This window comes from Hermetia illucens, chromosome 4 (assembly GCF_905115235.1).
Source record: "Hermetia illucens chromosome 4, iHerIll2.2.curated.20191125, whole genome shotgun sequence".
NCBI classification, from domain to species: Eukaryota; Metazoa; Arthropoda; class Insecta; order Diptera; family Stratiomyidae; genus Hermetia; species Hermetia illucens.
In genome coordinates, this window is record NC_051852.1 from 39,782,529 (window position 1) to 39,803,654 (window position 21,126).

Genomic DNA, 21,126 nt, shown 5'->3' on the forward strand with positions numbered 1-21,126 from the left:
GCAATATTTAAGCAGCTAATAGAGATTTTCCACGTGAAATCATGAAGATCATGCGCCTCCTATAGGTACGTCCTTCCATATTAAAAGTATGCGTTAATGATTAGTTCCATCGCAATAATCATGAAATTTAATTATAATCAGTCGGCATGGCTATAAAAAGAATAGGTGGCAAGAACACAAAAAGTATTTAGCTCACACTTAGACTCACGGTAATTGATCACGCCCCTTTTCAGGCCCAACCCGTTTGAAATCTGGAAATGATCGTTCAAATTTTCAAATCAAATTAGTTGAAAAATAGTTTATGGATGCATATTAAGATACGAAACAGTAGCTAAGTTTTAAAAGTAGAAGAAGAATGGAAGTTTGTTGTATTATATCATTCGCCCTAATATTTAGTTATAAAGAATCTAATGAATATAGGGGTATCTTGATGCAACTTATTACATGAGATTATCTATTATTAAATAACGTTTATCCGAATAGACGATCTTCTTATGAACGAAATCAACATAAAACAGAATATGATATATGTTTTTCCTTCGTAAATAAGGTTAGCTTCTATGATAATGTGAGCAGAACTCGCATAGGCCTAGAAACCCGTAAATGTGGGTGTAACTAAATTGAAGATGTCCTCTTACAGAGAATCCTTGTCGTGGTTAAGATGATTTGAGAAAGCGAGAATGAGGCGAGTATTACATTTCATTCTTTGATCTCAGAGCTTTTTAAGACAATTCGCTTCTCGGTACGAAACCGAATCCTTTATAGGGCTCAACCTTATTTTATTTTTGAGAGTACAAATCAAGATTGATTCCTTTTTGTTTACTTTCCTTCAATTGTCAAATCTAAAATTAGGACGGTTCTCGAGAAGGTTCTTTAAGTGAACGAGATCGATTTCCATTTGTTTTGGTTCCGTAAGAAAGACTTAATTCTTAAATGTTACAATTATAATCTGATTTTGAGGTAGTTCTCCTATGTTGAAGCTTTTGTTGAAGTTGATTGTAGAAAAAGATCTTCCCTCATATTCCCTCCAGCAGGCTCAATAAAAATCAACAGATATGAGATCATAATTTAAGGAACTGACGACATCGCATATGAGCTCTGGAACACAAAGAGCTGTGACCCAACACTATGGTTCAGTGAGTTCTTTAATCGAATAATTGAGGAGGATAGAACACCATCTTACTAGCAAGGGAGCACGACCGTTCTAATACGCAAAAAAAAAGGTAGTCCAGCAGAATGTTCAAATTACCGTCCGATCCGGTTGCTGTCCCACAGTACTGACACAATACACGCCGTGCTGTTACCCATGGAGAAACACCATTTACATAGCATTTCTGCATCTAGAAGTTCGTTTGGCCGTCTGCCACACGAACTCATCTGGTATGCTCTGCGACAACACCTAGTACCAGAAGAACTCGTGCGTTGGGTTAAATTACTCTACCACGATCTGAAAAGTTGGAAATATTGCGGGTGTATCAAAACCGCATCGTGTCTCAGCAGATGTTCATCAAAGAAGCGCTCTCCCACCACTCCTCTTTGTTCTGATTATGGCGCTGTGACATGCGATAACCAACGTCCAGAGCCTTACAAACTGCTTTAAGCTAGCAATGTTTTCCTAGCATTTTATAGCAAAGCTGATCTGGAGCAACTTGTTGAAATAGCCTTCCACAACTGGTGTTCGTTGTGATCGACAATGTCGGCCGCTATGTTGTCTTCTACGATTCTGAATGCTGGCCGACTATAAAATACAATGAACGGCGTCTCGCGATAAAGAAGACGAAATTGTTGCGTTGGATCACCTCCGAAATGAGGATATTCGCGATTAATATGGAATCGCAGAGAAATTACGACCAAGGTGTGGTCACGTAATTCGCGCTAACTTGCCAAAATTGGTCTCGAAGTAAATGAGTAACGATCAAAAGTCCGATCGAAACAACGGTGGCTTTGATTTGCTAGATGATGATATGAAAGGCTCGCGACTATATCCAGATCAGGTCTTGGATCGAGGAAAATGGCTCCGCTTCAGAACGGGACAAAAACTGAAGGAATTCCAGCCAGCGCATTGAAAAAATGTACATTTTTGCACTTTATATTTTGTGTATTTTTGCTTTTTATATTTTGAAATCATGAAGAGAATCGTATGTTTTATATGATAAATATGCAATATAGGGTATACTGTATTGATTTTGATTATAATTATACCCCGATCTATGCAAACAAGGCGACTATCCGCCATTAAGTTTCCTCTTTAGTTGCATATATCTCGACGGATCGTGTCTATACGATCATTGAATCCTGAGTCTAGTATTTGATATCCTCATAAGAACATCGGTGCTCATCATCTACAGCCCCTGTTCGTCGAACTAAGACCACTAACGTTTTTATCAAAATTCTGCTTTTTTTTCCAATGTTTTTTTTTTCTTTTAAGGAAGTGAGACTTAAAATGAGAAATATTTCCTACTTTATATTTTCCCAATAACAGTCATTCTGTTTGGCATGTTTTCATAGTAGCGGTTAATCATATTCTTGATAAGGTCGTTATTTTCCTAGATATCTAAGAGGTTAAGATCAGGGAAATTGCCAGGTTATGAAAGAATCGGACGTAACTCATTTCATCACATCCACACCCATTGCGGGAAAACTGTGGGAGTGGCATCTTCGATGGTATGGCTGCGTAATTCACGCCAGCGAGGGTTCACTCGACAAGATTGGTCTGAACATCAAAGTCGATGGTAAACGACCAAAAGGCCGTCCGAAGCAACGGTGACTTGATACGCTGGATGGAGATTTAGAAGCCTCGAGATTGCATCCAGATCAGGCATTTGATAGGGTCTAATGTCTTTACATAATAGGCATATTTCTTTTATTGTCGTTGTATTTATTACGCAAAATTGCCCTAATTAAGAAAACCCGCATTTCTTGAATGTCACAGAAAAGAATTATAAAAAAAATTGACTGATCCTAATTCAATGAATGGTGGCTGTGGTTCTTTCGCGTGGAAATTTTAACCAACTGAATCCTACAGAAAGATTTCGGGACCACTGTACATATACTGTATGTGTATATTTATGCATATACCCCTTTAATTAGAAGTACTTTCCATCGATCGAACGAGTTAAATGGGTTTCCCGTGAGGCTTTTCCCGATCAGATTTTGTTATCGATTAAATGTGACGCCTTGCGTATTCGAGGTCGATCCGAGGACAAACACCTCGAATTGGGATCTACTCAAAGTAATGGACTAATATTCGTAAACATTTTCGTATGTTAAGGCCAAGAACTGTCAACATTTGGAGATAACCTGGAGGGTCATACCACAGGTCTATCAAAGACAAAAGCAAATATTGGGAGGCAACTTACAATGGATTCTTCCTCTTCACGCAACATTCACATTGCAAAAGTTTCAATTTCACGCACACCGTCGAGATGTTTATTTTTCCTTTTCTGTTTCCATGGTAGACTGGAATTTTCATTTTAAAAACCGTATTTCGGGAAACACTTATTCCCTTCTTCGGTCATTCTGTAGGGGTTGACCCTAATTCAATAACAATTCAAACTGGGCACGTAGATTTGTTCATGTTTGTAGAAGTCTTTAATTTCTTTCCTCCAAACCATTCACTCCTTCTCTCCTTAAAAGCTTTAACCAATTGTGCTACGGATGTAGGCATCTTTCGTCCACTATTAAAATTCACAATGAGTGCGGCAAAATGGACCAACCACAGCGGACCTCATTGGAAAAACAAAATTTCCGCTTATACTAAGTATATCAAAAAGTTCGCGGAATGGAAATGAAAAAAGGGATTTATAGTTGTTAAAATTACTTTATTTTTCTGTGTAATCTCCCTTAACTTCTATACATTTATTCAAGCGATTCTCTAATTTAAGGATCCCGTAGTGGTTTTCTGGAAGATCTCCAAATTACCCGTTTACAGCAGCTATCATCTCTTCATTTGATGAAAATCGATATCCACCTAAGAATTGTTTGAGGAGTGAGAACAACCAGAAGTCAAGGTGAACTGAATCTGGCGAATTGGGTGGATGTTGCAACAATTCGCACTTTAAGGATTTTAGGTATGCTTTTTGAGCATCTTGATGCAAAACTACTTTTTTCTTCGGCAAACCAGGCCTTTTCTGATGAATTTTCATGTGCATCTGGTCCAAAAGGTTACAGTAATACAGTAAATTTATTGTTTTCCCAGATGTAATCCACTAACATCTCAAAACGCTGACGCCTTTTTAGTCGATTTCTGCCTCACGAACTCGCTTCGGTGCCGAGGATTCGGAGGGACACCACTTCTTACCCTCTTGCTTGCTTGTTGCTGAAAAAGCCTCATTCGGATGCATTTTTTGTCCGAGGGTTAAAGAATGCGGCAACCGTTGCGCACCGAGCTTGCAAAGTACGCTGACATGCCACCTTAGAATGGCTTGTAATTAAAAACAGCATTGCCAGACGGATTGAAATTCAGGGAATGCTTTAATGACAGGTGGATTGTTAAAATGTAATCCAAATCCTAGCTCTAATATCGTATTAGAATAGAGTATCGTAGCATGATCACATGTCTATGCGCTAAAGTATTCAAATTATATTGAAGTAATGCGTATCCAATGGAGTTCTAAGTAGAGACGGAAAGTGTCAAAACCTCTCCATTTTATATATAAACAAGAGCATCTATTAATATAGAAATTAGAACCTAGAGAGCAAGGGAGTGTGAATAGGTATGAAACCAATATACCGAATTATAAGTACACCTATTTACACAAATGGAGGAAAGTTTCTCATGGTAGTTCATATTGAACAGAAATGACCTGAATTAATATTCATACTGATTGAGTGGAAAAGAAGATTTCACAAACTGAAAATAATGTGTAGATAGGTTGAAATTAAATCACTCTTAATTTTTTTCTTATTTCCCGTAAAGGAGATACATATATCCGTAAATATAGAACTACGGATATATGTATCTCCTCTTTTATTAGCTCGAATAAAAACCATTTGCATTAGCGACCCAGATCGTGGTTCATTTGAAAGCAAAGTTTTCGGAAATTGCATAAATCTTCAGTGACCAGACTTACGTTAGTTTATATGCGTGCGTTACCCTCTTCAAAGATCAATTTTCCTTCTTTTCGTAAACCGTAAAATCGCTGACAGCTCTCAAGTCGGTCATACATTTTAAATTTTATTTCTTGCCAAATTCAAATGTTCAAGTAATGCAAATAACAACCTCCACTGATTGTCAGCCAGATAATGGACTTTAGTCTGTTTTAGATGCAAGCTGCAATCATCCAAGATGGCTGTTTTGACTTTCATATGATTTCTCTGTAAGGAGCTGGCGAGGTTGCTACACGACGCCTAAAGGACTGTGGTCTTGTCCGATTGTGATCTAGAATAAAATAGAATAAAGAGGGTTTTTATCACATAATACGATGTTTTTGTAAATTTAAAGATAATTCAGTGGTTTGACTGAATTTTAATAAATGCAAGTAAACTTACCATAAGACGGTATCATGTCAAGGAGATTTATTCCTGAGTTTTGTTTCCAAGTTTTTAGCCAGATAACCAAAATGCTCTAAGTGAGAATTCCAGGGCACTGCCGTCATTTGCTGAAATCGTCCCCAACGACCAGAAGCACTACCAAGTGATGTTAATGGTATGTAAATGGTCATATTTGCTATGTAAAGCAAATAACATTAGCTAACAATTAAACAAAAAACTTCTATCCATTAGAAAATATTGATTACTTACGAGTATGTCATCGCCATCACGTGTATGACGGAATCCATCATTTTTTCCTCTGGAAGAGTGAAATCTTCAATTATCTCAAACAATATAATAGCTGGCCCTGCTGTCATTAAGTTTTCTTCACCTAAACCTATCCAAGTGACTTGTGTGCCTCTAAACCCTAATTTGCTTTCAATTTAAATGAATTATGACCGTCCATGAAAATTTAAGGAGTAGCTGAAAGAATACATGCTTTAGAATATTCTGAAAAGTTTAATGAATACAACTGGCTGGCTCTGTTGTTTTTCACTTGAGACTTGATGAAATATGATAGACTTACGGACAGGCGGAACGACAAGATCGATTGACTAATTAAACGGATTTTGCAGCCAAAGCAAGTCGGTAGCAAAGTTCATTTATCTTGTTATTGAATTATGAAGGTTTCAAGTTGATGATAATTAAATTACAAACAATTAAGCACAAATGGAAGGAGGAGAGAAACGAAAGTAGGTAATTAAAGCGAAGATAAGGAGTTTTCAGTTTCTGGTTTAAGCCCTGGTAGATATGCTGATTATTTTAAATTTCATTTGGGTTGAGTTTAGTATTTTCATTGCGAACTGAATGTTTCGGATTTCGTCTAAAAGGTATCCGCTCCATTTCGATTCTGTTACGATATGAAACCAGAAACTGCTTATGGCCCCATGAGTAAAATGTTTAAATAAATAAAAGTTCGGAATTCTTCTTTTCAATTCTAATTTAGTATATAATGAGTAAAGTAATTGAATTGATTTTATTTTCATATAGCTATACTATATGTACAAATGTTAATCAATATCAATATAATAGAAAATTATATACCTAAAGGAATCAGCAAGAAAAGGACCACAAGTGTCTATCGAGAGAATAGGACAGTTGACGTTCCCGCCTATCTCCAACTATTAAGACCAATCATCACTTGCTTCTTAGAGTAATTCGTGACCATTTTATTACATTTTATAATGCACTAAAGGTGAAAATCGTCACGGGAATGTACAATAAATACCAAGAAAGCTTTGGAATTGTAATTAGCAAGTATTACATCATTTCATAATAACTGTTCAATTCTGATCAACTACGAAAATGGAGATCTCCGAGTTAGCTGAGCGTTAGCTTACTACATTTCCCGGTTTACATCCTGCACTATAAATATTAGTGGAATAGTACTGACGTAATGTTTAGGTAAAGTCAACATGGGTAGTAGTTAATATAATTCAAAGTGATGTCCTGTTTTGTTGAGCAATTTACTAGTTCCTCTAATGAGACTTGAAGCAGTGTATTCGTTATCTACATCAAATCATCGAGATCAAAGTATTTATGACGAAGAAAGTAGGCGTACTATTTAAAGACACAAATCATTGACTTAAAGTGAAAGAAGAGTGTATCCAAGGATTTTATTTTCAGGGAAAACGTTGTATGGCCTTTGTATTCTATGAATATTTTTATTTCTTGTCATTTGAATTACAATTCTAGAGTTTTGCTGCCCAGCAACGTCATTCCGGGCAAGGATTTAATCTGAGGAAAAAGCTTATTACTAACCTTTTCAATTTAGCGAGACTAGCAATCCATAATAATCTGTGGAATTGCGAGCCCAGCACACAAATGAACATCAATTCATTAAATGTTCATTCTTGAGCCAATATATTTTTCCAAGTGATACCGTAACAAAGTTTATCTTTCTAGTTAAATAGATTTTTGCCTTGCAAAATTTAAAGGTAGTGAAAAAATTAGTCACTCAGGGCCAGATCTGATGAGATGGATATCCAAACAACTCAGGGTGTGATCCATAAGCTTAGACCATAGCAACTGGCCCAAGTATAACTAAGTGCGTTATATTTGAACACCACATCAAAACAGCCAGCAATCACAACTTCCAAAAGTCACCTCTTTTGCCAGCCAACTGACTCAGATCAACTGATCCTTTCGAGTTCTTACTTAGATTAATCATTCATTCAAGGTTATGGAGATTATTCCAAGTTACATCTCTAATTGTGAATCAACGCAGAAAGTCCGATTCATTTTACTTTAACTGTATCAACACACCTTAAAAATATAAGCGAAGGCTGTGCCATTTTGCTTCTTTCCATGATATTGCCAAATAGTAACTGCCTCTTAGTTTCCGTCGAAAAGTACCTATTTAACTAAAAAGCTTCTGAAAAATGAGAAAAAGTGCTGAGGTACTGATGAACTTCAGAAGGTACTAAATCTAGTACTTCTGACACTAAAAAGTCGATACTGTCCCGATATGATCTCCATCCTCCTCCGACTGTCTAGCGTTTCATAGAGCCAGTGGCAGTTTCTCAGATAATCCTTCTATATCTGCAAAAATTAATCTGGCACGTAGAGTGAGCTGTCTAGAGTGCCTAAAACGCCTTTCCACTTTACGAAATTAAAGATTTTCGGACATGACGCATTTCGAGCACTTTCCCGGCCGTGCTAAGCATACATACTTATCCTTTTGGTAATCAGCGCAAGCCTCTCCACCTTCCAGCAGAACAGAAAAATGTCCTCTTTCAGGCAAGTGTTCAATGGGGCAGCAACTGATCTGTCCGATGATGGAACACCAGTTTGTATACCTCTGCGCAGATGAAATTCGGTCTTTAATAGAGAGGGCTGTCTCTTCCAAGTCCTTTTTAGAGACAAGTGGGCAATCTTCGGGGCCATCCACGCTGCTTTCATCTACCCGTACGGAATGTGCAGAGAATAGTGCCCGTGTAGTTCGGTCCATCCCTTCAGCGTTGTGTGAACATAGTTTCCACAGAGCCCTGATTTTTTAGTTGACCAGTTTATATCCGAGTCTTCAGGGATCCTCACTCAGTACGTCGAATGAGTCCTGCTAGCCGCGAGCTTTGTTTTTGTTTATGGCGCTGCGGAGTCACCTTTTGGCTGATCATTACTTTTTCATTATGCTGCATGTCTTCTCCCGATCATTTAAACGTTGTATCAAACGGCGGAGTTGTGTGTTAAGCTGAGTGGTAAAAAACCAAGTCTATGACACTCATTCTGGAGTTCGGCACTTTCCGCCGTCCACCAATACATAGAAGACTTGGCACGTCTGGTTGCCCTCCTGGGCATGGAATCTCCACAGGTTTAGGTTAATCGCTGGATTTCTGGCAGCTCCTCCGGAGTGCCCTCTAGCGCGGTTTGACCTGTTCCAAGAGCTTTGATAAATCTGCTGGTTGTTCACGAGAATTTGAGATACTTGTGGGAAAAGGGGGTAAAGATTCCCATAAAATACTCGCCCACATCCTAACAAACATATCTGATCGGCTAGCCAAATCATTTTACATTGGGTCATCGGCCGCTTGAGGAGTCTGACAAGTCTGACAAACTGACAGCCCGGTTAAATGCGGACTGTTCAGACTTTGTTGCCAGGCCGAACTGAACGTGGATGGCGGGCTTAGAATAGCACTTACCAGTGGAATTTGAAGACCGTGTTTATGCATACTCTGAAAATCGAAAATATCGCGTATCGAACTGTTACTAAATATTTATTTTCGAAAACCTGTGAACATAATCGAAGAATCGTCTCATATTAAATCAATTATCTTGAAAAAAGAGCAGGAGCACACTTGCGTGGCAAAAAAGATAGTTCCACCAAGTTAACTCACCGTCTCATACCATGTGAAAATCATCTAATTACATTTTGAATTGTTTTACTATCCTTCTAACTTACCAGATGTAGCCATAGCTGACTTTTTCATGCCTAGATTTAAAATTTGTGATCAGAGGGTAGAACTTGTCTTCGAATAAGTAGGTTATAACCATCGTAAAAAAACACCAATTACTGTGTTAAATTGTTAGGCTAGAAACTGTTTAGACCACCTACGTATATTAAATATTCAAAATTGTTACAAATGTCAACGCATAAGAAACGTTTATATTAACAAGATAAAAAGGAAAACCCAAAAAATATACGAGTATGTAGGTAGACAAAAGAATGGTGACATATTAGGTTTAGGAAAATTTCATATCACTTTTTATTAAAATTCCAGTAATTTTTCTTTTTTATAATTAAATTTTTCTTCTTCAGCCTTTACTCCGTTCAGAAACGAGGTTCCCTCGTCTTGATCGGTTGCGCCATTTTGCTCCGTCAAAGGCCTGATCTGGAGCCTTTTGGTTCAGAGCAATCTTGCCAAGTGAATTCCCATTGGCGCGAATTACATAACCATATCATCGAAGACCCTCTCGTAATTTTTCTCCATATCCTCCTCATATCGACCACGGATATTCTCAATTCAGAAGTGATCATGGTGTGTTGCGCCACTAGTCCAACGCAATATCTTCGTCTCTATTACCGCGAGGTATCGTTCATGATCTTTTATAGTCGGCCAACACTCAGAACCATAGAGAGCGAGAAGGCGGTAAATTTTAAATTTCAAACGTTCCTTGACAACAAGATCACACGTCGATCACAGAGAACACCAGTTGTGGGGCGCCTCTTCATCCAGCTTGCGAGATACTTAAATCATTCAGTTCTGGGCCATTGACGGTGATAGTGCCTGTTTGATTAGAATCAAATATTCTCTATTATAAACGACATTATTTCGAGTATGTCTGTGATGGTTGCTGATCGAAAAAGTAGGTCAGTTTACTTTCATAGAGTTCCTTTTGAAAGCAGTTTATTTACATTAAGAAAACTCTGTAATATTTCTACTATATGATGGTAACATCGGAGCTCGCCAATCAAGCTCTCACAATTTCTGATTTTCAAAGAAGAGTGATGTAAGACCAGACGCGTTTTCTAATGATTAAGTTAGGTTATTTCATCCAATTACCTTGCATCACATTTAGCTCAAAATAAATAAATTCCTGCTCACTGCTTTGTGAAGTATAGGGAATCTACCCAGCCTAAGGTTTCAAACACGGAGCAGAGTCGCCATAGTCAATATAGACTTTTGTTAGCTCAGTATCTCTTGCCTCGGGTTTATAAAGTTTTCGACTCTCGTATAACGCACACCTTTTAGGAACAGCTCGCAGTGTGTCGGTTAATTCGGTTTATCTTTTTTCGTGGTTATTTCAAAAGACACTAATACACGAATAGTCCTTTTGTAAATAGATAGAGAGTTTCGTGCTCGATAGCTACGATCGTTGAAATATAGAATCATTAGTCACTTTCCAATTTACTAATGAATCATAGAAAATATTCTCTTTTTGGCGGAAAGGTTTATTTCGTTTTCTCATACTCTCTAAAGGGAATATTCCGTTCTTCAGTGCAACTACCTCTAAAATATTTGCTTGATCAAACTATAGCAAAACTATTATAGTTAACATGTTAAGAGATATAAAAACGCTTCAACAAGTCATAATCAAGCCTTAAAGATGATCGGCCTCGAAAATCAACTTGTAACGCTAATGTTGAGATAGAACTTTTCAAACCTAATACTCATACAATACTTTTAAGGTTCTGTGTAAAACAAAACCTTATTAAAATCGATTCAATATCTGTCTGTCACACACACTTTTTTCAGAAACAACTATAACGATTGATACGAAATTAGGTGGGAAATTGGAAACTGGGAACAGCCACGCAGTAAGTTACATCTTTCTACGTTGAGTTTAAAGAGGGGTCCCCTTACAATGCAAAAGGGGATGTAAATTTTTTTCACTGAACATAGTCATGCGGGGTATCAAATGAAAGGTCTTAGTTTTGACATTTGTTGAAAGGCGGGAGTGTGGCAGCTAGAAAGTGATCATTTCTTTAACGAACCCCTTCTTAGAAACTGCCTAACCAAAAAATTTGGAAAAAAACATCATCAGCCTCTATGTCCAGGCCTCAAAATACTCCCCATGCCGATACCTACTCAAGTCAAGTTAAAAAAAAAATTTTTAAATTGACTAGGAACCCTAGTTTATCCTAGAGTCATAAAGATTTACAGTATCATAGACTATAGTATGAAGCATGCTATCCCGAAGTTTGGTCAAAATCGTATTATTACTGATAAAGTTACAGTAGCTCAAAGTTGCCTCTTCCATGTAAATTTACTGCATTTCAAAACATTAAATATCAATATCACACTAAAATAAGCAGTGCATATACATTACTGGCTACTTATAGACGGAGTAAGTCTGCACTCAAATATACTTACACAAGAAATATACAAAACCTTTTATACCTGGGCCGTCTGGGCATCTGGTTTTCGACTGAATCAAACAGTGATATTGAACCTGCTGACTAGGGTCGAAAATCACAACCGATAACAGCTACGATGATGAAATCCGCGCACGGTTGTTGTCAGCCAACAGAGCCTATTTCAGCTTACAAAGCCTGTTCCGCTTGAAACGTCTCACCATAGGGTCAAAGCTCTTACTGTACAAGACTATGATCTTGCCAGTCCTCATGTATTCCTCGGAAACTTCGGTTCTTAGCAAGAAAAATTGCGAACTCTTGGCCGCGTTCGAGAGAAGAATTCTCCGAAGAATTTTTGGCCCCCTACATGAGGATGGACGATTCCGTACCTACACAATGACGAAATCTATGAGCGATACCATGACCGTCCGGTTGTGGATAAAATCCGGCTCAATAGGTTACGGTGGGCGGGTCACTTAATCCGTATGGATGAGGATGATCCCACCAGGAAAGTCTATAAGGGCAATATCTATGGTAGAAATAGAAGACGAGGCAGACCCTGCTTAAGATGGAGCGATGGCGTAGGTCAGGACGCCAGACAGCTTTTAGGGATATCGAATCAGTGGACCTCGGCGCAAAACCGGGATGCCTGGAGTTCCTTATTAAAGCAGGCCTAGACCGGATACCGGTTGTTGCGCCGTTGATGATGATGGTGACTGTAAAAATTTTCTGAAAATGATATCCTCTTGAAGGACTTGATTGTGGCGACGATAGTTGGGCGTCAATTTAGCGATGCCGACGTTGTATCGCATCTCATATCATATAGTTGGGTCCTAGCAATAGTAAATGCAAATTTGTTTGATTTATGTTTTTACATTGTCCTCTTGGTTTACGAACATATTTCAAATAAGTGGACCTACACCTGGAAGGTAGGTAACAACAGACTTTATTGAAGTCTTCTGGAAATGTATCGCTTCCCTTGAAAATGATTGTTTGATCGAAAACTTTTTTAGCTTAGCTATACGTCTAGCACGATAAACAGTCTGCCGTGTATACCTCGATCGTCTTAATTGCATTAGATTTGATAGAAATCTTTCCTTCCATTTTTTTCACATAGCCTGTGTGGCATGTATATTTTCAATATAGTAGAATTATTGCACCTAAAGAGTATCCATCTTAAGAAATCGTAACTAATCATCGAACTTCAGATTTGAAGCGCAGAAAAGATAAATGACTTCTTCTCAAAATAAACTTCAGCACCATAGCATGTACCAACAAATGTTTCAGCAGAAATTTTGATGCATTAGCAAAGGTTTTTTTTAACTGCTCTCACGTTTATTAATACTTGTTAGAGCCTCGGAACAGATATAATAAAGCCAGCTGGTGTGCATTGCGTACAATGAACTTTTTCACAGATGATGAGATTTTACGTCTAGGCTTTTTCGTAACCATTCTACAAGTGTTTTTAGCGAATTTTTTGGGTACATATGTTTGGTAGTACTACCTGTCCACATGTGCATAAAAATCTCCGACTAAATATCATACGACAGCAAAGCAGACAAAATCTACGGAATCAACATTGTAAAATCCTCATGTACATATCTATATCTTGCAAATTTTATTTTATCTACATAGATCATGCTTAGAACGAAGGAAAAGAAGACAAAAAGAAATGGTTCAATCTTGATGAGCCAGCTGACTTAGAACTGTCTATGTCCTGCTGACCTTGAAAGAATTCCAAGCTCAAAAGATTCTACTTGGATTTATGCTTAAGACTACAAATGAGAAAGATATTTCTGGTAGTATCTCATAAAAAACTCATTTAGGTGTTACGAAAATGCTGATTAGAATGGTTTGTCTGCAGATCGGTCAGAACATTTGGAAATGCATTAAATTGCTAAGAGATTTACGGAAAACTGAAGATTTATGATAAATTATGTTTCAAACAAAAACGGATAGTGTTCCTTTGAAATTAACTATTCGAACTTTCTGAAAGTCACGTTTACTAACAAATAAATAACTAATTGATGATCTGAAAATATAAAGTGTCGGAAATCTTTAAATTTTGAAAAATTCGAAAGATATCTACTATAAAGTATGGTAATTTTCAAGAAGCTACTAGTTGGATCCGCTTTTAGTCTAGCGTGCTCCATGCTGTTTGCTTGTCAGATTAGGTTGAAGCAGAGTGAAGATTAAGGCCCTTGAAAAAAGTGGGGGGGGGGGGGGGGGGGAGCCTTGTGAATCAAGGGGGAAACGGACTTTGATATCCCCCAAATTCTCTATTTTCTTATCAATTTAAACAGGTTTTTCACTTTGCATTTCATACGCTGAACTAAACATACAAGAAAGCATAATGATTGTGCTTGGAGCGCGTTTTGACGCAAGCCTTAGTCAATAAAAGTGTCAGTCACATTTTAAATATAAAGAGTGTGTACAAGAAATATGAATGTCTCCAAAACCGGTAGCCTTGCTGAAAATTTACGAAGATTAGACGAATTCTTCCAATCCATTTTTCTGCAAGGTAAATACGGATTAAGAGGGGCTATAGATAACAAGACATATGTAGTAGACACCTAATATATAGGATACATAAAGTGTTTGAACTTTTGGCAACACTTGTTCTTCCCCCCAATCTGAGATAGCGATTTTTTGCCCTAAAGAATAGCGCCAGCGTTCTATATGGCAATATAATAAAACGAACAGTTCAGCAAGAACTGCGCGTCATTTCGCATCTATTGATTCAACTGAATATTTAGATCGATCATTTGATTTTTTTGCAACCAAGACCTCTACAAGTTTTTCTAGTTCTGGAGAGTCATGCTAAATAGAAAGAGTCTTCGCAGCTGGAACTAGTTCCAATGCTAGAACTAGATTTTATTTTCGTAAAAAAAAGTTTTTAATTAGAATGAATATGCAAATAGAATGCATCTGCTTTCTAAGATATATTGAGATAGACTTCAACTTTATTATTATTCAGATTTCATAGCAAAAAAGGCGAAATTAGCGAAATAATCTCAGATTATATATAAACTTTAATTGTTTAAAAAAAATTGATCCCACAAATTTTTCAAATAACTTTTAGCATTATTTCTGTGATTTTATCACAAGTTTAAGCTTGGGGAAGTATTTCTACCTGCACTTTTTCATCTTGGCCAATCTCATTTCAATAACGATTGAATGCAGGAAATTAATTTCATCATGGTTACCTAAAACAGTTCAGACAGCTGGACGACACTTTGGGTTAGATACCTATTGTACAGGTAGATTATGGAATTAAGATTTGGGTTTTGAATAAGAGACAAACTGGCGTTTTGGAAGCCTCCATTTGCAGATCGAATTTAGAAGCAAAAGCTATTTTTTTATCGTCAAATTCTACCTGTTGAATTGACAATATGTTTTCATGGGAAAAGTATTGAGTCACTTTTCATATCACTCTTGGCGCGTCTACGATTTCATCCCACTATTTTCACAATGACTGCTGCACGAATTCTCAGTTCACCTAGGTGGAATGAATACAGAAAGGTACACCGATACGGGATGTAAACTGGAGGTACATTGTCTAGTCTTTCTATCTGGAGGTGCCCTCAGTAGTATTTTTTATAAAAGCTGACCGAATTTTCAGTCATAAATGCAAAATGGACTTTTTTCAAAGACACTATTTTGTCTGAACTGCACGGTTTAATAATCCCACCCTTGAATGCATCTCCAAAGTTGCAAATGTTCTCCAATTTTAGATTTTTTGTTAGATATTTTGTGTGTTTAACACGGAACACAATTTTAATATTGTAGAATTGAGCCATTTTGAGTGTCCAGAAAATTCTAACAATAATCCATCTATTATCTTCACAAAAAAGACCTGGCGACAAATTGACGAATGAATTACCGTCCAAGGAGAATCTAGAAAGGTGTGCTCAAACAACTAAAGTATTTTTTGAACAATTAATCAAGTTTAATTTTTTGTACGAAATAATCACGATTTGTCCATGATGGAAGCTGCCGCAAATAAGGCCAATGGACAGAGACATTATCGTCGGATTCATTACAACAATCATTAGTTTAACTTCAATCATTAATATTGCTTATAAGATGCGTATTATAGAAGCTTAATATGCAATATAGATAGCAGTGGTAGATGGATAGAATTGAGCTTCTTTTTCAGTAGATATCATCAAGAAAATTGAAGCCTGTTTTTATCATGTTAAATCTCCAGTACCCTTGTTTTAGTTGACTTAGATGGACTCTTTGGAAACTCTCAGATATTTTAAATGACCGAAGCTCAACATATAATAATTGAAGTGTAGATGGATGGATGTAGATCCCACTGCGTCCCTAAGTGAACCCAATCCTACTTCATGGTTTAGCTCTGGATGATTGTTCGCTTCAAGAGAAGCTGCCAAATACCCCATCTCTAAAAGTTAAAAGTCTGGATGGATGGATGTATGTAGACCCCATAATACCGCTTACCGTGTCGAGCTCGCGATAATTGTTCGGTCGATTTCCTTAAGCAAAAATATGAGACCTGTCAAATGTTCCATCCCTAAAAGTAGGATCACCATACATTTCCCCCACATGAATATGAGGGAGGCTAGACACCAATTAGGAGTCTAAATTTCTGGCCAGTCACTAGTTGAAGTAGCCAAACTGGCTCTGGCAATGATACGCCAGAAGTATGTGCGGAATAAACAATTTATCTGGAAAGTGAGATTGGAAAAGCTGATACCAAACATATATATGCTGCTGATGGTGCTGCTACCTACCAGATGCCTCGAACACTCTCTCCACCCGGTTTATGTGCTGCTATTGAAATGTGACGTTTATTTTTATTGGCGTTGATTTTGTTTTCCTTTCGTGTTCTTTGAAAATACTAACGTTCTTAAAAATGCATCAACGACGTTTTCCTCTAGCATGATGATTAAGCTAATTGCTTGCATTATTAAAATCTTTCACGTATCGTTATTCCGATGCATGGAGTATTTTTCAGTGGCACTAATCGCGAAGCTTCGTTTCCAAAGTACATGATCGGCAATAGGTTATCACGCCGTGCAATGATCTGATCGCTTTGATCTCGAGTTTGGGGTACTCGAGAATGGCCTATATTCTCCTGATAGGTGACTTTGCGTTCTGACGCTCTTGGCAGAATTGATAACTAAGCTACCCGAAACATAATATTTTGCAGAGATCCTGCCCCTGGCCGTTTTTTGATTGTAAAATAACCAAAATGTCATATTCAAAAACAAAAATTAAATTAAAATCGCGAGGAAATGCACCGACGACATTTTTTGAATTCTAGCGAGCCAAAAACCGTCATTATGGCTGCTTTTGGCAATAACAAGCGATCAATGAAAATCCCTGCGTAGTCAATAAGTGAGATTAAAGGTATGACCCCATCTAGACTACGCGACGCGTCCACAAAGCGCACTGCCTGTCAAAATATCTTTATATGGTTTTATAGGCAGCAATACACACTTGAGCGACGCTGCGCGACACGACATTCAGCTAAGCGACGCGACGCAACCAGGCTGCCTAGCAGAGAATATTTTACAATGTCGCGTGTCGTTTCCATACAATGAACTCAGTTGACTGCTACGATGTTAAAATGTCAATATATGCAGTTGCCACGTTAGTGTAATATAGGCATGCCACGTCGCGGTATAAGTATTGAATGTAGTGCGCATAGCGTATATGGTGTCGTATCCTAAGTATCTACCGTTCAAATGTTGTTATTCTTGGGCCAATTTGGCCGAGAGCTTCGTTCTGTCAACGAAAGCGGAAGCACGAAGATTGTTGAACCCGAATCAACAGGGAATTTTTAGATATCCTGATGTGTAATGCATTTGAAGATTTCTCCGGAGTGGTATTTCTGAATCTGTTTGGATAGCCACTAGCGGTCAGAATTCCACCAACACGTTCCGGGAGATACTCGAGAAATAGAATACTAAATATATTATCCAGCGTCGTGTCTTTCTCATTCGTTCTGGTATGAAGAACGACTTTCCGTTTCATACTTTTTAGGCGTGGAATAATACACGCAGCTTGAATTTGACGCAATGATTCTCCTTACTGGAGGGTTTTTCATGATTTCTTGCTCCAAGTACGAAATATCGTACCCATAATCAAAGAGCTGAACTTTCTGTCCAGTAAGCCGTGTTCCCTTCCCAAACACTGAGATCTACTTCTTTTACGAAATTATGTTGCCTGCTCTCGAGGTTCGCCTAAAGATTTTATAAATTCTATTGTTCTCTTGTTACAGTTTTACCTTTCCCAGCCCGTTCAGCCAACGCACCTGATGCTAAATTACACTCTGTGGAACTGGAAAACCATTTTACTCAAAGAGCGTGACGTACCGCTTGCATTTTTTCCTCGTGTTGAAAGTCACCAAAGTAGTTTCGAACACTAGGTAGATTGGACGACGCCAGTACTTAATTCAAATGTCTGGTTTGCCGGCCAGCTTTAGCTTTGGAAAAGCTCGCACGGTAAAATAATCTATTGTGGCGGTTTTATTTGAGAATCCCCTTACTACTTACTTACTTACTTTACTCAGGAAGCGCAAGTTCCTGTGACTGCTGCTGTCTACCCGGTAACGTCACAAGTAAGTATTCAAATGGAAGCGAAGGCTCCCAAACATGTTGAATCCTTACATTCTCCCTGCATTGAGAGTTAGGCTAGGTTCAAAAAGCAGGCATTTTGCTTATACTTTAGCTAGATGGAAATGAATGAATGAATATCTCAGAGGGTGACCTATCAAAGGTTATTTAATTTATGGCATTTTACGAAAGAAGTAGGTCTTCTAAACCTGTCCGCTTCCACATATTCTGATACAAGTTGATCTAACCTCATTGAATGGAGCCAACTCAAGACAATCTTACCTGATGTTCGTTTAATATCTGTAGCGTCAAGCAAGTCTTTTGAGATGAGATGATATAGTAAGAAGATTTGGGAAAGGAAAACAATTGTCCGCAGCCAATAAGAGGAAAAACTGCTCTCGGAGGGTAGCGTACCGAGTCCCAAACTCGGTACTATCACCAAAGGATATAAGCTTCGTCTGTGCTCTTTTCGTTGTATGCTTACCTCTAACACAGCATTAAGTGTAATGATTATGAAAGTAATGTTCATCCCAATTTATAATGAAATCGAGAAAAAATTAGCAGCAAGGGATTGTTCTTTGATATTTGCATATTTCATAAACCTTTTTAGGATGCCTTCCAAGTAAATAAATCTGTGCGATAAATCGGAACAATTTCGTTTACATATGTATATTAATATTGACGCGATCTCTTCTTTCTTATTGTCGTTTCTTCTGCTTCATTTTCAAAGAGGTTTCTTTCATTATCGTTACATACTATACTGTACAAGTGATAAGCCTACAACGTCGAGACAATCACAAGGAGGACCAGGTTCCGAAAACAATGCACAAGGTCGACAAGCTGACGCTGGTCCACCTCATTGCGAAGTTGAAAAAAAATAATTATGTATAGAAACAAGTGAGTGTTCTATGCTCCACAAAGTAGTAAACAGTAGACAAGAGATGGTAATGCAAATCATTGTTGCCTGCTCAATATTATTTTATTCTCCGATCCTGATCGCTTTGCGCTTTCAAGAAAAAAAATCAAATCTTCAATCTCTCTTCGTATCCCATTTTGCGTTCGTGGCATAACTCATTCTACCTCCATCCAATTGCAATCCATTAAGCGATTATATTTGGGCAGTGATTTCTTGCAATCTTTTTTTCAATCTCCATGACTTAGCACTCTAAACCATCTTAAATCCCAGCCAAAGATCGTTACAAGCTCCAAAATCATTATCCTCATATGGCTGCAAAAAATATCAAAAAAGAAATTACCACATAGTTTGCATGTTTCACCTCGGCCAAAACCCATCTAAAACTCTCTTAGAAGAAGCATAACAAAAAACGAAGAATCTATTCAAGAAAAGTAGCAATCCGACGACAAGTATTGTACCAACAAAGTGTACTCACACTTTAAAGTGTGCTGGACAATGTCCGAAAAAAAAGCTATAATGATCCACCACAATCGACTCACAACAAATGCACTACCAAAAAAGGCAAGGGAGGAAGACTGGCGTAAATCCAGCCAGTCAAACGAGCTTTGGATACTAAGTAACGAATTTCAATTGAAAATCGTCACAATCATTATCCGCTCGAATGGATCATCTTTTTTACAATGGATATGTGAAATTTGCAATTCACTTCAGTCTAAGACATTCGCCTAGATATTGCAGGGGGAGTTGGCAGTGGTGCATCGCAAATGGCAATATTAAATTTATGCTATGCATGCATTGATTGAGTGCAATGTGGCTGATGAATATCTAAATCGGTTGCATAATGGTAACTATTTTTTTGTAAAAAAAAAATATCTTTTGACTAACCCAAATATTTTATGAGGAATCCGTCTCATGGGTAAGTAGCTGTAGTGTTAAAAATAAATACAAGAATGTGAAATTATTGCAAACGTTGAAATAAAAAAAACACTTCATGAGTGGTTTCCTTTTTTCAATAGAGTGAAAATGAAATCAATTTTCTCATTAAGAGAATTCTCCCAGCTAACAAAAAAAAACGATAAAAAATTGAGGTTGCATTTCCATGCCAAAGTCGACCCAAATGACAAAAACTGTAGGCACACACTTTTATATATCATACGTCGCAATAACCTCAAACTCTATTGCAACATAGTGCACTAATCGTAAGCAAAACAATACGAAACAATCATATATGCCAGTAGTGCACCCAAAACATCAGTAATGCGCTATACTTGTCCATGTCCCAGTCCACCCCATCTTGACAATTCCACCTGATTCCCAATCTCATTGAATATTCACAAATCGTCATAGCCCCAACGATTATATGCATAGATCCCGTACTATCAAACCTGATTTTCGCATGCGTTTACGCAAAAATCAAGCTCCACGCATGCCTTTGACGAAGTGTAAGATCTAAATTTCTAAATCAGCTGCTGGTTGAACTCGATACATTCTGAACGATAAAGGTGGATGATCTTAATGATTATTCCACCTGCTATTCTTTGGCTCCTCGGCACGCATATGTGCCTGGTTGCGAGTATGTAAATTTCTTCGTATCGTAAAAATCCTCTTACAAAGTGCGTTTTGGACTGCCGGGAACTCAGTCGTACGCTGTGTGAATTTTACGAAAGCGAAATTTTTTGTTGCGTTTATCAACAATCATATGATAATTTCTAGATTATTCAACCGTGAAATATGCACGATTTTGGTGGTGATGACTAGGATGTGGTTATTTTTAGTTAATTTCAATACAATGATAAGAAGAA

The 21,126-nt window shown here is 37.7% G+C and overlaps 1 protein-coding gene and 1 long non-coding RNA gene across 5 annotated transcripts in view; one reads left to right on the plus strand and one right to left on the minus strand.

Moving 5' to 3' along the window:
• Positions 1–21,126, plus strand: part of LOC119653598 (fizzy-related protein homolog) — a 136,181-nt gene that overhangs the window by 66,590 nt on the left and 48,465 nt on the right. The window lies entirely within an intron of this gene.
• LOC119653599 lies at positions 3,837–5,950 on the minus strand. Its single transcript, XR_005249727.1, has 3 exons — positions 5,743–5,950; positions 5,491–5,668; positions 3,837–5,380 (listed from the first exon to the last, which is right to left on the minus strand). It is a non-coding gene; the product is annotated as an uncharacterized LOC119653599 (long non-coding RNA).